The 14,962-nt window shown below is 44.1% G+C and overlaps 1 protein-coding gene across 1 annotated transcript in view; it reads right to left on the minus strand.

The window, feature by feature from the left end:
* Nucleotides 1–10,139, minus strand: part of ZBTB38 (zinc finger and BTB domain containing 38) — a 108,982-nt gene extending 98,843 nt beyond the window's left edge. The window contains exon 1 of the mRNA XM_081072056.1: nucleotides 10,032–10,139. The gene's annotated coding sequence lies outside the window, so the exon portion shown is untranslated. The remainder of the gene's footprint in view (nucleotides 1–10,031) is intronic.
* Between the last annotated feature and the right edge of the window lie 4,823 nt (nucleotides 10,140–14,962).

A 14,962-nucleotide genomic window follows, 5' to 3' on the forward strand; every position in this document is an offset into this window, starting at 1 on the left:
TGAGAACCTTTAAGAGAGAGTTGGGAGGGCCCTTGTCTGGTGGTTAGTGGCTCCCACACAGGACAGTCTGCCTGTAGGTCCCCAGCCCTCGGGAAGCAGCTCCCAGCTCCCAGTAAGGAGAGACACAGCGGTGATGACAGGCGAAACAGAAGAATGTGCTCTGTGTTCCCCTTCAATTCCATACTCTCTGACATGCATCCGACAATAACTTATGGAGCTTCTACTAGGTGTCAAGCATGGTGCTGGGTAACAACAGAGACTGAGACAGATATGCTTACGTTCTAGTGTCAAAGACATCATAAACAGATCATTATAAATAGCGATAATTGCTATGACGCAACAACATGAGTAACGTGATTGACAGAGACTAGTGGTGGGGCCAGCAGAGGCCTTTCTGGGAGGGAAGCTGAAGCCGAGAGCTGGGCCCTGAGAGAAGAACTGTGTTCAGCATGGCCACCACGGAAGGCTTATGCCTGTGGGGGCTGTTCCTGTCTCTTGCAGCCCAGCCAGGGCATCGTGCCATCTAGAACAGCAGATGTGGTTCATGTCTTGTGGCTTCCCTGTGCTCCTGGGCAGATAATTGTACAGTGACCACAAGGAACAGTCGGGCTTCTTATTTTGTTTTCTAGCTGTCTGCACCTGGGATTTCACACACATCCGAGGAAGCCACTCTCATTTGTTTCAGAGGTGTAGGAGTCGAGTGTGCTGGCATGGGATTTAAAAACGTATTGTTCCTTAAAACACTTGTATGGCACTTATTTTGTGTCAGGCGTTGCTCTAACACTTGGCAAATATTAAGACATTTTGTCGTCACAACAGACCTACCAAGGGGTATTATTATCCTCAGTTCCTGAATAAGGATGTGGGACTGTCTCTCCCATCAGGGTCCAGAGTCACTCACTATCCTTTAAGGAAAGATGTAACTGCACTGTGTCTGAAGGCTTCATAGTTTTGACTTTTTCTGTTGCCAAAGCTGAGAAACTGGCCACGCAGACCCCAGCGGATGCTTCAAAGTCCCCCCTGAGGGGAGGAGACGAGGCTGCAGCCCCAGAGGAAGCAGGAGTCCTATAATCATTGATGGAATCTGGCAGCAAAAACACGGGCTGCAACACCACTGTGCTTGCACAGTAGACATGTGCTCAAAACCCCTGCACATTGCAGCACTGGGCATCTGTGTGGCCATGAGAATGCCAGACAAGGCGTCACTACCACGCCCGGCACTCTGTCCCCACCCACATGTCTTCTGTCCTGGACAGCCAGGGCTCCCACCTTCACCTCCTGCAGCCAGCCTGCCTCACTGGTGCTTCTGGACCCTGTGGTGACCCCTCCTTCTCCACTGATTAGGCAGGAAGTTGATCACTCAGCACAGGCTGTACCCAGTTACCCCAGAGTCACCCACATACAAATGTGATCTGAGAGGCTGTGAGATGGCAGCAGCCTTTGGAGCCAGGAGGACCCATAGACTGTGGGCTAGTGGTTACCGGGAGCGTACAGAGGAGAGGAGTGACAAGCAGATACAGGAAGACAGAAGCAGGGATTCAGGGACCGGAAGTGAGCAACCGAGCGGCTGAGTGGCTTTCCCTTGCAGCGTTCCCACACCTGGCTGTCCCCGAATCACCAACCTAGGTATCCTTTACTATGTCCTTCCATCACCCCCTCCCCTTATTATGGAGCTGGTCAGCCTTGGATTCTGTCTCTTGCACCCAAACAAGGTCTTATTGGCGCGGATGGTGTGAGGCCTGGGCTTGACACTGTCCCCTGGGAGCCTCAAAGGCTTGTGAAGGCCTGTATAGGGGAGACAGGTCTTCTCACCACCTGGGTGACTCACTGTGAAGCTTCAATCACTTGTGGCCTTTTGCAACTCAAAATGCAAACTTCTAGAAATTAGATGGTTCTGGCCAATTCATTTGTCTAAGGAACCCCTTTCTACAAGTCAGATATGTATATTTGGTACTATATAACATGCCCACTTTTTGAGCCAAATACGTCCTTTTCTGATGCTATATCAGTGCTCTACACACACGCTTTCCAATGGTGAGCATGAGTTTCTCCTCCCATTTGTCACATTTGGCATGGAAATAATAACAGTGAGTCCAATGGTTTTCAAATTTTCAGCACTGATTTTTTTTTTTAATGTTACTTGAAACCTCAGTACAGAAGAGCTATATGCTGAGACACCTCTGGGTTTCTTCTCTCTGCACCCCTCTCACCCTCTCCGCTGCAGGCTCCTCTGGAACCCAAGAGCTGTGCAAACAAACGTTTCTGTGCATTGCTCAGGGCGGCAGATCCTTTTGTCCTTATCTCGGGCAAACATAAAGGAGCACCCGTTACGTATTATAGATGGACGGTAGCCCATCCCAAGCTCTGAAAATGCTCTGGAAATACAGCGAAGTGATAGACATGTCCCCAACACAAAGGAAAGGTGGGGCAGAGAAGATGATTACAGCCAGCAACCAGAGGCCGTGCCCCGCACAAGGGTGTCCCCAGTACCGTTAGGGCTGAGGGCTCAGAGATGGGAGAAGTGGCCAGGGCTAGAGTAAAGGGGCACAGCTCCGCAGAGCAGGTGGGGCTTCAGCAGGATTTCAACAGATTAACATAAGAAAAAGAAAGGAAAATCTGAGGCCTAGGGGTGCTGGGTGCATCCCAGAAAGGATGGAAATGTCCGTGGAGTGCTCAGGAACAGTTAGTGGATGAATTTGGTCAGATAACAGCGCGTTCCAAATGGGAGAATGAGAAGGGACCAGATTTTGAATGATGGGCTAGGAAAATTCAGCTCATTTGAGAGACCAGCAAGAGTCCTGAATGATTCAACTTAGGAGGGAAAAAATCATTAGGAAAACTGAAAACAAGCTAAGAGCAAAAATCAGATGTCAAGCTGCTCAGAAGTGATGTTTGAAAGGTGAATGGTCAGCAAAGGGCAACGACGATGACACATTTCACCCTAAAAGGGTCACAAGCCTTTGGGATTGGTGAAGGGAGCTGCATTACCTTCTACCTATTCATCAGGAATCAAAGAGCATGGTGACTCATTTGAAGTCACCCAACAGAGGACTCTGGGGGTGGGGGAAGGGCGTCCTGACTCACAGGCCTTCCCAGAAGAATCCTCTCCAGCAAGAACACATGATCACCAGTCACGCGTTCGGTAGCCGGTGAGAGCATTCTGAGACCAGATCGGTACTTCTCAGACCTTTCCACTTCTGCCCAAATCCAGGGAAGGGAAACACCCAAATGCTCTCCTGGCCTCACGCAACTATGACACACTTAGAGCCAAAGAAATTCAAAGAAAAACGGCCTTATGTTGAAACCTCTCCAAAACCAGCACAATGGAGCACATACATGCACGTGCATACACAGTCGCTCTTGAAGCAGGCACGCCCGTTGCTGCTGAATTGGGTAAAGGTGGGGGCTACACGCCGTCAGCGCTGCCCTGAAGGAAGGGCCGGATGCTACAAACTTTCCTGGAAAACGGTATAAAGATTCCCTCACCAGACACAGTTTGATAGTGACACGGGTGGGTTGGCTGGCTCTCTGTGTCTCTGTTTGTCTCTCTCTGTGTCCCTTACAAAATCCAAAACCCAGAGACACACAGAGGGCACATTTGGGAGGTAGGGGGACTAAGCACACAGAGTCTGAGTGTCCTGCACAAGGCCCCTCGATCAGCTGGTGTGTGGCCATCCTCTCGCCCTGGTCCTCCAGTTCCAGAGGCAGTGTCTGTCTAACAGCTCCACAGGGTGGATGAGAATGATGTCATCAGAAATGGGGACAAAGAGGAAGGAGGAGAGTTACCCGTACATCCCCTATCAGTGGAGGACGGCTTTCTGGGAGGTGGTCCTGGACTTCCCAGCATCTCCCTCTGAACTCGCATAAACCTGTGTCTGAGGCCCTAGAGGCCCAGGGAAGGGAGCACCCACGGTGGCCTTTCAGTCAGGAAAGCTCGTCAGCCACAGTTCAGCCAGTGACTCAGCACTGATGGGAAAGCAAGAGCTCCCTGAAGTCACCAGCTGCCGTCAACACTGGACTCAGCCACCTCGCAGCGCCCGTCCCCCCACTGGAGGAGGGAACTCTTAAACCAACTTCCTGGTGACAGAGCCCCTCTTCCACGGTGAACACGCCATGTCCTCGTCACTGGTTTTCTCTGCTAACCAGTTTCTAAATTGTATAAATATAATCACGTGTACCTGGTTTTTAAAAATTCAAACAATACCAAAGGCTGTCTAATGAAAAGAAAAACCATAGAGTTTAAGTATAATTTTGTAGCTCTTGGTGCATCCCGGGAAGGCAGTTTCACTTGACTTCCATTTTTGAAGATGAGGAAATTGTCTCAATTTGTGTGTCCTTCCACTTCTGCTCTCCACCCTGTCCCTAACTGCTGTGCCCTTTCCCAGCACTGCTACATGACACCAAGGTTTATAACTTTTATGTTTTGTTCTGGAAATATACTTGCTTGTGCTTCATCTAGAGCTTTATTCTTAAAATTAAAAACCAACAACCACCATTTGTCATATTCTGATTGTGTCAGTTGTTCCCTCCAGAGGCAAGTGAAGACCCTCAGAAAAGAACATGCAGACAAGTCACTAAAGTCATGCTGCTCAAAGGGAAATAAAAGCAACTAAGTCAGGAGGAAGACTTGAGGAAGGGATGGAAAGTGTATTAAAGTTATTTTTCCTCCACACGCTGGAAGCATTTCTCTAACTCTGATCATTGCGTAGCATGAGGATGAAAGGAACAAAATCATGGGCCTTCATTAAGATGCATATAAGCATTTCATTTCCCACCTTCAAAGATCTCCTAAGGAAGAGACAGGAAAATCAAAGCCAATGTGCAAAGAGTAAAAGTTCCAAGAAGGCAGGGATTTTTGTTTTTCTGTTTTGTTGACTGCTGTATTTTTTGTATTTAAAAAAATACTGAATGAATGAATGAATGCAATGCCACAGTTATGCACACTGGAGGGGTGTTGGGGAGTGAGGAAGGGGTCAGGATAAGGGAGGGGGCACCTATGAGATCAATAAGGAGGAGCTGTGGAGGGTACCGCCTTAGGTTTGACAGAGAAGGTTTGGGTTGAATATTGAAGACCGAGTAGGAGGTGAATGTGGGAGGAAATAGGCAAAAGGAATTCCCAGTATGGGGTAGAATTTGGGAACATCACAGGAGATGAGGTGAGAGTGATAAGAGGAAGAAATTCATGAAGGGACTTGTGTGCGGGGCTACCAAGCCTGGCCTTTATTCCAGGGGTGAGAGGGAATGTTGGAGGGCTCTCAGCAGGGGAGCGGCATATCAGGTCTGTGTTAGAGACACTCGTATGGGCAAGGTCGGGGTGCTGGTGCTGGAGGTGGGAGTCCAACTAGGGGACAGAGGCCGTCTCTGGGGTGAGACATGGTGAGAAACTGCAGTAAGCCCTGAGGTTGGAGAGGAGGGGTCAGTCCCGAGAAACATGCAAGAGGTACAATCTGGACAATCTGTGGGAAGGCTCACCAGACGGGGAGCTCCTGATCTGAGTGGCTGAGGGGGTGGTGGCATCATTTACAGAGAGGGTTTAAAAGAAGAGCAGTGGGATCAGCAGGTTTTGAGGCGTGCTAAGTGCCCCTGCGTGTTGTGTATGTGGGACATCCAAGCGGGGACATCTTCAGACACGTGGATCTATTGATCAGAGCGAGATTGGCAAGTAAGTGACAGATAAAGCCATGGATAGACAACTGGAGGGTGGTAGGTACCTGAAAGTGTATGAGAGGCATCACCTTTAAGGATGGACAGACACAGACAAGTCCATGAAGCAGACTGGGGGAGTCTCTGAACGGAGAAAGAGGGTGTCACTGCTTCAGCGCACAGGTGTGTGTGAATGAATGAATGAGTATATACGCGGTCAGACAATTCAGTTTGCGAACTCATCCTAGAAAAAGTGCTACATACCTCATTGCTGAATACCACTACGGTCACCTTCGAAATACTCCCCTTGGGCAGCTATGCACTGACGCCAGCACCTAGTCCACCCTTCAAAGCCATTTTGGAACTCTTTTTCTGGAATGGCCATCAGAGCTGTTGTCGTATTACCCTTGATGTCCTGAATGTCATCAAAATGTCTTCCTTTCAATTGTTCCTTTATCTTCACGTAAAGAAAGAAGTCATTGGGGGCCAGATCAGGTGAGTAGGGAGGGTGTTCCAATACAGTTACTTGTTTACTGGCTAAAAACTCCCTCACAGACACTGCCGTGTGAGCTGGTGCGTTGTCGTGATGCAAGAGCCACGGATTGTTGGCGAAAAGTTCAGGTTGTCTAACTTTTTCATGCAGCCTTTTCAGCACTTCCAAATAGTAAACTTGGTTAACTGTATGTTCATTTGATACAAATTCATAATGAATAATCCCTTTGATATCAAAAAAGGTTAGCAACATCATTGTAACAAGTTCGCGAATGTAATTGTCACACGTCGTGTGTGTGTGTGTGTGTGTGTGTGTGTGTGTCTGTGTGTGCATTTGTGTGTATAAAATGATTTATCCCTGCCTTTCCTTCTGACTTCTCCCCTTTGAAGTAACGTCAAGCACTAGACTGGACAACTCGAATCTGTCCCCATTAATTTTGGAAAGGTACAACTTAGTTCTGGATGTGATTATGAAGTATCTCTAGGATTTTCAGGAAATCATGGAAGTCACAAAGAGTCTCAGTAGTTTTCCAACCAGTGGTTTCTCTGGCAGTTAGCTTTTAAAAAGAACAAAGTAAACTTTTTATTTTTGGACAGTTTTAGGTTTAGAGAAAAGTTGAGACAATAATACGGAGAATTCCCATATACTCAACACCTAAGGTTCCCATATTGTTAACACCTTCCCTTAGTGTGGTACCTTTGTCATAACTAACGGACCAATTCTGATACATTATTATTAACTAAAGTCCATACTTATTCAGATCTCCTTAGTTTTTATGTAATGTCTGTTTTTGGTTGTTGTTCTAGGAAAGCATCCAGGTACCACATCACATTTAGTTGTCATGTCTGCTTACACTCCTCTGGGCTGTGACAGTTTCTCACACTTTCCGTGTTTCGGATGACCTCGCCCGTTTTAAGGAGTACTGGTCAAGTTTTATAGAACTTCCTTCCATTTGATTTTTTCTGACATTTTTCTCATTATTAGACTGGGGTTATAAGTTTTCGAGAGAAATACCATAGAGGTCAGGTACCGTTTTTGCCACATCACATCAAGGTCTATACTATCAACAGGAATTATCAGGGTTGACATTGACCTTGGTTGCCTGGCTGAGGTCACGTTTGTCAGGCTTCTCTACTGTAAAATTACTCCCTGCCCCCTTCCATACTGTGCTCTTTGGAAGGAAGTCACTGTGTGCAGCTCATACTGAAGGAGTGGGGAGTTTATGTTCCCCCTTCTTGAGGGAGGAGGCAGACAGCTTTTTAAATTTCACCCTGACTTTTTATTTAAAAGAATCTTCTCTCCAGCTTCCTTTCTTGCCTTTCAAACATTCCTAAGAACACACAGACTTGTCAACTATGGAACCTGACTTTAAACGGATATTTTATGAGACTTAACATTTCTAAATGTATCTAAATTCAAAATACCACACGATGGGATTTCAAAAGGCAGGTAGTGGCTTCTTTCCAGGAGGCACGGGTTTACTGCTGCCTCAAGCACGGAGGTTCCCTTTGGAGCAAGCCTGGAAGGTGTCTTGTCCGGGGGCTTGTCCGGCAAGCCTCCACGCCTCGTCCACCCTGCTGCTGCCATGTATGAGGTTGGTCTAACTTAAAAGTTAGGAGTAAGTGAAAAACCACCATAAGAGGAGGAATCGGAAAGGAAGAACTTGAAAGATAAATAATGTCTTACTTTGCTATATTAACAGCACTGACTTCTATACACCAAGAGCATCACAGAAAGACACACAACGTGATCAGAGATTGCATCACTACAAAAACAGTAAGGTAAAGCATTGCGCACCAAGATGGTAGGAAGGAAGCTTATTCAAAAACATAATGAAACTCCAACAAGAATAACTGCTGTGTAAAAGAGCATAAACAGGACTTGCATCTTAGCATACTACATTTTTATAATTTACTAAATGATTATTATACACAGTAAGATAAGACTCAACTCCCAACTTTGGTTCCTTCCAGCGTGTGTCGGGCTGCCCTCGGGGGGCCTCTCCGTGGGGTAAGGAAAAGCAAGGAAGTGGCAAACATAAACTGTTTTTCTCTTTCACTCTATTTTCCTCCTTATTGCCTGGACTTTGAACTTCAATGTCACGTAAACATTAACTTGCTTCTTAAATAAAGCCACAAAGAGCAAACTGTGACCTGAGCATATGATTTATCCAAATACTTTCCCATGAGCGCTAACGCTTTTAACTTTTTCTCTACCAGTATATCTCTACCTCATAAAATTAGTTTGAAACAGTCTTAACTTATTATTATTGTTATTTTGCTATTGAAATGTTTTCCAGAGAATGCCTATCAGAGATGATTTCAGGTAGTAATATCTACTAAGTTTCTTTTTAAAGATATTTAAGGTAAAAACAATTTGATTTAAAGAAAAAGCATGTTAAATAGGACAAGTGGTAAGAGGTAGGACAAAAATGATTGCTGGTTCAGGTTTGGGACCCACTGAACTCTCGCATTAATTAGTTTCACAGGTGAAATTTACTGTACACATAAAGCCTGAATCATTTTACTGTAACTTTGGGAACAACCCACAGCAGCTAAGATGGTACATTCATTTTTTGCTAGTCACCAGTCATCATCTACCTATATTACCAACAGTTTTCTTTGATAATACAATTGTACTGATCACGAGTCTAAATCACTCTGGCAAACCTTTCAAAACAAATCGCAGGCTCCTGCAACACAGTCTTTGCAAGACTGGTGTCAAAAGGGAGGTTTCTCTGAATTTGCTTTGGATATGGTTTAGATTTTTCTCCTAGGTTACATTTTATTGTCCCCAAATTAAAGTAATATAAAATTATAGTGACTTGTCTTAACACCAAGAGCTTTAACATATGTTGCTGATTTGCTGAAGAAACCATCTCTTAGCTTGAGATCTTGATTTTATAAAAATGGTATGTCTGACTTATTTCTTTCTACCTCCATTATGGTGGCATATTCTTTTGTGATATATGTGTCATTTAGAGTTGGTTTGCTGGACCTGAATTGTGTAGCCTGTATGATCTCAAATAACTAAAAGACTGATATTAAGAAAATGTTAATTTCCTTAATCCTTTTTTTTCCTGTAGTGAGATGTTTTTCCTTGACACATAATTACATACGTCTGAGCGTTTGCTGAATTACTGTGTGGTTAATCCCTTTCAACGGCAGGAAGCCTAGATATTTGTAAATTTCCTTGGTGCACCATTTTTGATTAGTTGACTTTTTCTAAATACCAACCGACCAATTGCAGTCAATTCTATCACCTCCCTGATCACCTTGCATTTATCCATAAGTGAAGTTCTGGGTGGCTTTAATTTGCTTTTGAGAATTGGGCATAGACAGAACAAAGAACTACTACATTACAGAATTTTGAATTTATCTTAACCACTTAACCACTGCTGTTTATGCTTACGTTCCAAGGAGTACATTTGTTGTTATTCTGGTTGTCTACTATTCTGTTATCTTTATAAATACAGCCTTCGTTTTGCAGTGACTTAATTTGTTTTATTGATTCTAGGTGTCAGTGATAATGCATCTAACTAACCTAGAAAACACAACTATGTTATCATCGTATTATTTCTGAATAGTACTTTGACATTCTTTCCATTCATGCCCATTCTCCAAACTCTTCCTCTTTCTCTCTCCTTCCATGCCATCTTTCCTTCCTTCCTTCATCAAACAATTACCGAGCATCTACATGTCAGGTGCTATGCTAGAGGAAGGGAATCAATGATGCATAAACTCTCGGTCCCCCATGAAGCTATTCTATTGATTTAAACTCTTTCTTTCCTGTTTATTCCAAAGGTCATTTGGAAAAAATAGACTCATAAGATTTATGGGAAAGAAAACAAACATAGACAGCTTTCACTGAGTTGGAGAAAAAGTATGTCACCAACCTTTAGCTGTTGCAAAGTAATCTTTCTTCTTTTGGGGCTCTGGCTATATCAACAATTCTTCTTTTCCCCACGAACTGCCTCTGGGGTGGACATTCTTCCTTCTTTAGCATAAATAACCTTGGGTGGGAATGTTTGGATGGACACCGCTTGGATGAGACCCGGGGCAGCAGGAGAGCCCTCCTAGAAAATGTAGGTGCCCACACGCGTTTGGCATGACCGCCTGAGGCCTCTGGTAGAGAGCTCCTGTAGAAAACCACAAATGCACAGGAAATTGGAGAAAATCAGATAAAGGCAAATCATTAAATGACACATGTACACAAAGGAAACAGTTAAGAATTAACCCAAATTCATTTACGGCTATAAGAGTGAGTGGTGCAACGGTTTAGTTAATAAATAGCTAGTCTCCAAACGTAGGGCACTTGAGCCAAATGACTAAGAACTTTCAGAGCTATCAGGGGGCAGGTGGATGGAGAAATGGACCCATCCCAGAGAGGATCTCAAACCGCTGTGAGCAGGCACTGTATACCACTATAGACCCGAACATCCATCCATCTCTACATATCCATATATATATTTGTTGATTGATTCAGGAAACACTTGTTGAGTCCCACTGTTCTAGATGATGGGGTTGAGGTTACAGCAGTGAGCATGCCCTGATGGCCCTTAAAAATCAGCAATATGTGGGTGGCACGTTGAAAAATCAACTGGAATTTAGGTATGGATTATAACAGAAAAAGGCAATGTTCAAACTTGAGTCTGCTGAGTTTGATTAGTTGTTTTGTTGAATACCAGGGCCTAAAAAACCTTCCAGTGGAACAAGCTGTCACCTCCTCCCTCATCCTTCCCCTAGTCTGAGGTTGTCTCCTCCTTTTTTCATTCTCTCATCGTTAGCAAGAGCATGTCACATCTTTAGGCTCAGGCCCATCTATACTCAGGTCTCCACGCCTGCCCTAATGGAACATGTGACCTGGCTGTTCGGCACTTGGCTAAGAATAATCTTCTTGAATTTCTCATTTCTTCACTGGTTTTGATCTCTACAAATTAAGTTCAAGTTCCTGGGTGTCCCACACTCAATATTTATCCAGTGTCCTCTGTTGAACTGATACCCATCAATCTACATGATCCCACTCAAAGCCTTAACCTAGCCCTGAAGAATGGGAGTGTGGAGTGTGATAGCCCGGGCAGAGTACCTAAGGAGGGTAGTCAGCTGACGGAGGTGAACAAATCCAGATGTGAGATAAGTTAAACATCTGGAGACCAGTCAGGAGGTGTAGTCCATAAGGATCGTAGTTTATAGGGGACATGTTGCTTCTAGAAGACATTCCCAGAAAGAATTCATCCTATGTTGTCATTTGGAGGTAGTTTAGTGGTGGGAGCAAAGTGTTTCTTTGTGAACAAAATCAGGAAAAAGACCACTTGTAAATCCAAACAAAACAAAAGGGTATAAGACGGACAACTACTTGTGGAAAGGTGACCCTCCTTGAAGAGATTGGAGAAGGAGAAGCTGAGGAGGAGTGTTTTATCATTATGTCTCCAATAGTACGCAGATAGGGAGATGACTGACTGGTCTTCTGGTCCATTTGAAAGGTAGAGTCCATACAAGAGACAGGTGATATCACAATTTAATTCATTCATCCTCCTAGTTTTATTGAGCACGTACTGTGGTCTGGATACCACTGAAGATAAATCAATAGACAAGACACGATCTCTTCCTCTTGGAGCTCACAATCCAACGTACATGCAAGCTTATAAACAACTAATTAAAATACTACAAGTTGGGGTTTTTGATACAAGGTTCCTTAGGACCTCAGAACAGGGGCAATCCCATGCTTCCCAGGAAGGCCAAAGAAAGCATTCCAAGAAAGCAACCTTTCTGTTGAGTTCTAAAGAACAAGGGTTTTTCCTATGGTAGAAGTTTTTTCTGTTTTGTTTTTTTCTACTTAGCTCCTCTTAATGGGTAGAGATTGTTTAGGACTAGTCTATCATGAATAGTTCAGTTTTCTTGGCAAATATAGCTCTCACTGTTAAACTAAAATTCCAGCTAATTTTTAGAACCGGTATGGATATTACTAATTTGGGCCTGAACTGAAAAAGTTTTTGAATCTACAAAGCCAAGGACTAAATCCCTGAGCAGAGTTAGAAGAGATGATAACTGAAAGACCCAACCTGATTGGCCAGCATCCCTATTTCTCTTTACCAATTTAATGATTGATAACTGACTCAACCTGGGAACTTTTAGGGCCGTATAAGTGCAAGCTCCACATTTCCTGAACAAAAAGTAAAAGTGTGTGGGGGAGTGCAGCAGGGGCTTCTTCCATGCTCAAAGGGAGCACTTCCAAACAGTTCTCAGTAATAGTTAGCGGGAGGACTTGAATTATTTTTATTTTCCCAGGTCCCTATGCCTTCAGACCTGAAGGCCCAGTATTAATTTGCTAGGGCTGCCGTAACAAAACATCACAGACTGGGTGGTTTAAACAACAGAAACTAATTTTCTCACAGTTCTGGAGGCTGGAAGTCCAAGATCAAGGGTTGGTGTCCGCGGAGGCCTCCAGATGGCTGCCCTCTTGCTGTGTCCTCATATGGCCTTTGCTCTGTGTATACACATCCCTAGTGTATCTTTTCTGTGTCTAAATTTACTCTTCTTATAAAGACACCAGTCAGATTGGACTAGGAACCACCCTAATGGCCTCATTTTCACTTAATCACCTCTTTAAAGGTCCCATCTCCAAATACAGTCACATCTAAAGTACTGGGTATTTGGGCCTCAACACATGAATTTCGGGGACACAATTCAAACCATAACAGCCTCCCCTCCCACCCTATCCCTCTCACGCAGATTTTTGTGTCTGGTTGTCCTGTGATTCGCTGTGTGGCAAGCGGCGTGAACTCCAGAAAAAGCCAGTGACCACAGGGCTGTCTACTTCCTAAACGAATGCCTGCCTCAAACCAAGAGAAAAGTGGAAGTCTTGGCGTCTGCACCCCCTTATGCATACCTGCACTCTATTGCAGACAGAGCCTCCGTGCATGGCCTCTCAGGATTCGGGGCATCTCCCTGAGTTTTAATGGTGACAAAGGAAGTGTCCATTAGAGGCCACTGAAATCTATTTAGGATAGCCTGGGAAAGATACAAACCATTGATCATCAGAGGCGTTAGACTAGGAGGCTTCAGAGATCTCAGGTTGCTTTTACAAGCAAACTACGAAGTAATAACAGAGCCAAGACTGGAGGAAGTAGAAGAACTCTGCAAAGCCCCGTTAGTTGGCAGCACTGTGAAAGTTACTGTTTCCTGTTTGCTAACAAACCTCATTCTTCCACAGGGGTCTTACTCACTGTTAGGAGGTCCTGTTTGCCAGTGGCTCTGGGTCACTTCACTGAAAGCTGTCAACTTATGTTTCCATTTTATCTCTGTTGTCCCACCTCTTCCTTTCTCGTCCCTCTCCACACATTTCTTCAGTTGTTTCTAATCCCTCTGAATCCTCCCACCGCCATTTGTTTTCACTTCCCCCAATCCTCTCAAGGATTTCAAAATGCTGTGTCAATTTTACACGCACATCAACAGTGAATTTAATGAATGGGCTTGATCTCAGAAACACCTTCACCAACACTATTCCTCTTTTTCACCAGCGGATAATATATTTTGTGCAAATAAACATCTTACTGCTGTTTCATCTTGTATTTTCTTAATTGCTAGTAACATTGAAAATCTTGTCATGTATTTTTTTGATTAATTGTATTTCTGATTATGTGAATTGTCCATTTTTCAATTGGGTTGCCTTTTTCTTATTGATTAATATATCTGGATTATTAGATATTTATCTTTTATATAGCTCATGAATAATTTCTCCTCAGTGTCCCTTGTCCTCTCACTAATTGGGCTGACAGGCTGACTATTCCAAAAAATGCTGTTAAGTGGATATAATAGAATACTGGCTAAATAAAATTTTGCAGAAATGTTCAAAAGTTATTAAAAGAATTCCGTCCAGTATAAATTGCTGTAAATTTTAAATAGGTAAAAGAAGTAAATATGGTACATTGATCAATGAATTGGGTTTGAGCAAATGGGTACGCTTCCTTTACCAGCATATCTGTCTCAACTAGCTTAAGGTGTGAGTACATTTTGTCATGCAGGGCGACAGGCGGGGTCTCAGCTCCCGCTCCCGCATAAGAACGCAGAACATGGTGAGGCCAAAAAGGAACACCCACGAAGCCATAGGTAGGGGAGTCATACCACTATTGCCTCACTGGAGACTAGATTCACACAACATGCAACCTGCTGTCCACTTCTCTGCAATCCACAACCCGCACTCTGCCGTGCTAACTGCAATCCGCGCTTGCCAGCCACCATCTTCTTGCTAGCCCCGCTTTTTTTTGCTAGCGTAGCCACAGCAGTTATATTAGTGGCCAAAGGCTCACTGGTTACAGCTGACGGACAACTAGCCACAGCTGACGGCCATCTGATCACAGTTGATGGCCATTTACTACCTGAGCTAGCACTTTTCTATGTGAGGCCAAGAGCCTGGAAACTGCTCTCTGGGGCTCTGTCCCCACACATTTCTTAGTTTTGTATGTCCACTTCCTCTCATATTCATTACTTTTCTTTCTTTTTTAATCACACAAACAATGTATTTTATTATGGAAAGATTTTAAATACGTGCGCGCACACACACACACACAATTTTTATGCCTACCCAATAGTTATCTCCCCTTCATCCATAATGGTAAAACCCAGATTTTATTCAGGTAGCCTCTCAAATTTGTTAATTGATTATTTAATTCTCTAATTTTACTACTTGATTTATGAATTTCTGAGAAAGTTACATTAAAAGGAGGGGTACAAGGGGCAGCCAGATGGCTCAGTTGGTTAGAGTGTGAGCTCTTAACAAGCTTGCTGGTTCAATTCCCGCATGGGATAGGGGGCTGTGCCCCCTGCA

The sequence above is a fragment of the Rhinolophus hipposideros genome (assembly GCF_964194185.1).
Source record: "Rhinolophus hipposideros genome assembly, chromosome: 14".
In the NCBI taxonomy this organism is placed as follows: Eukaryota; Metazoa; Chordata; class Mammalia; order Chiroptera; family Rhinolophidae; genus Rhinolophus; species Rhinolophus hipposideros.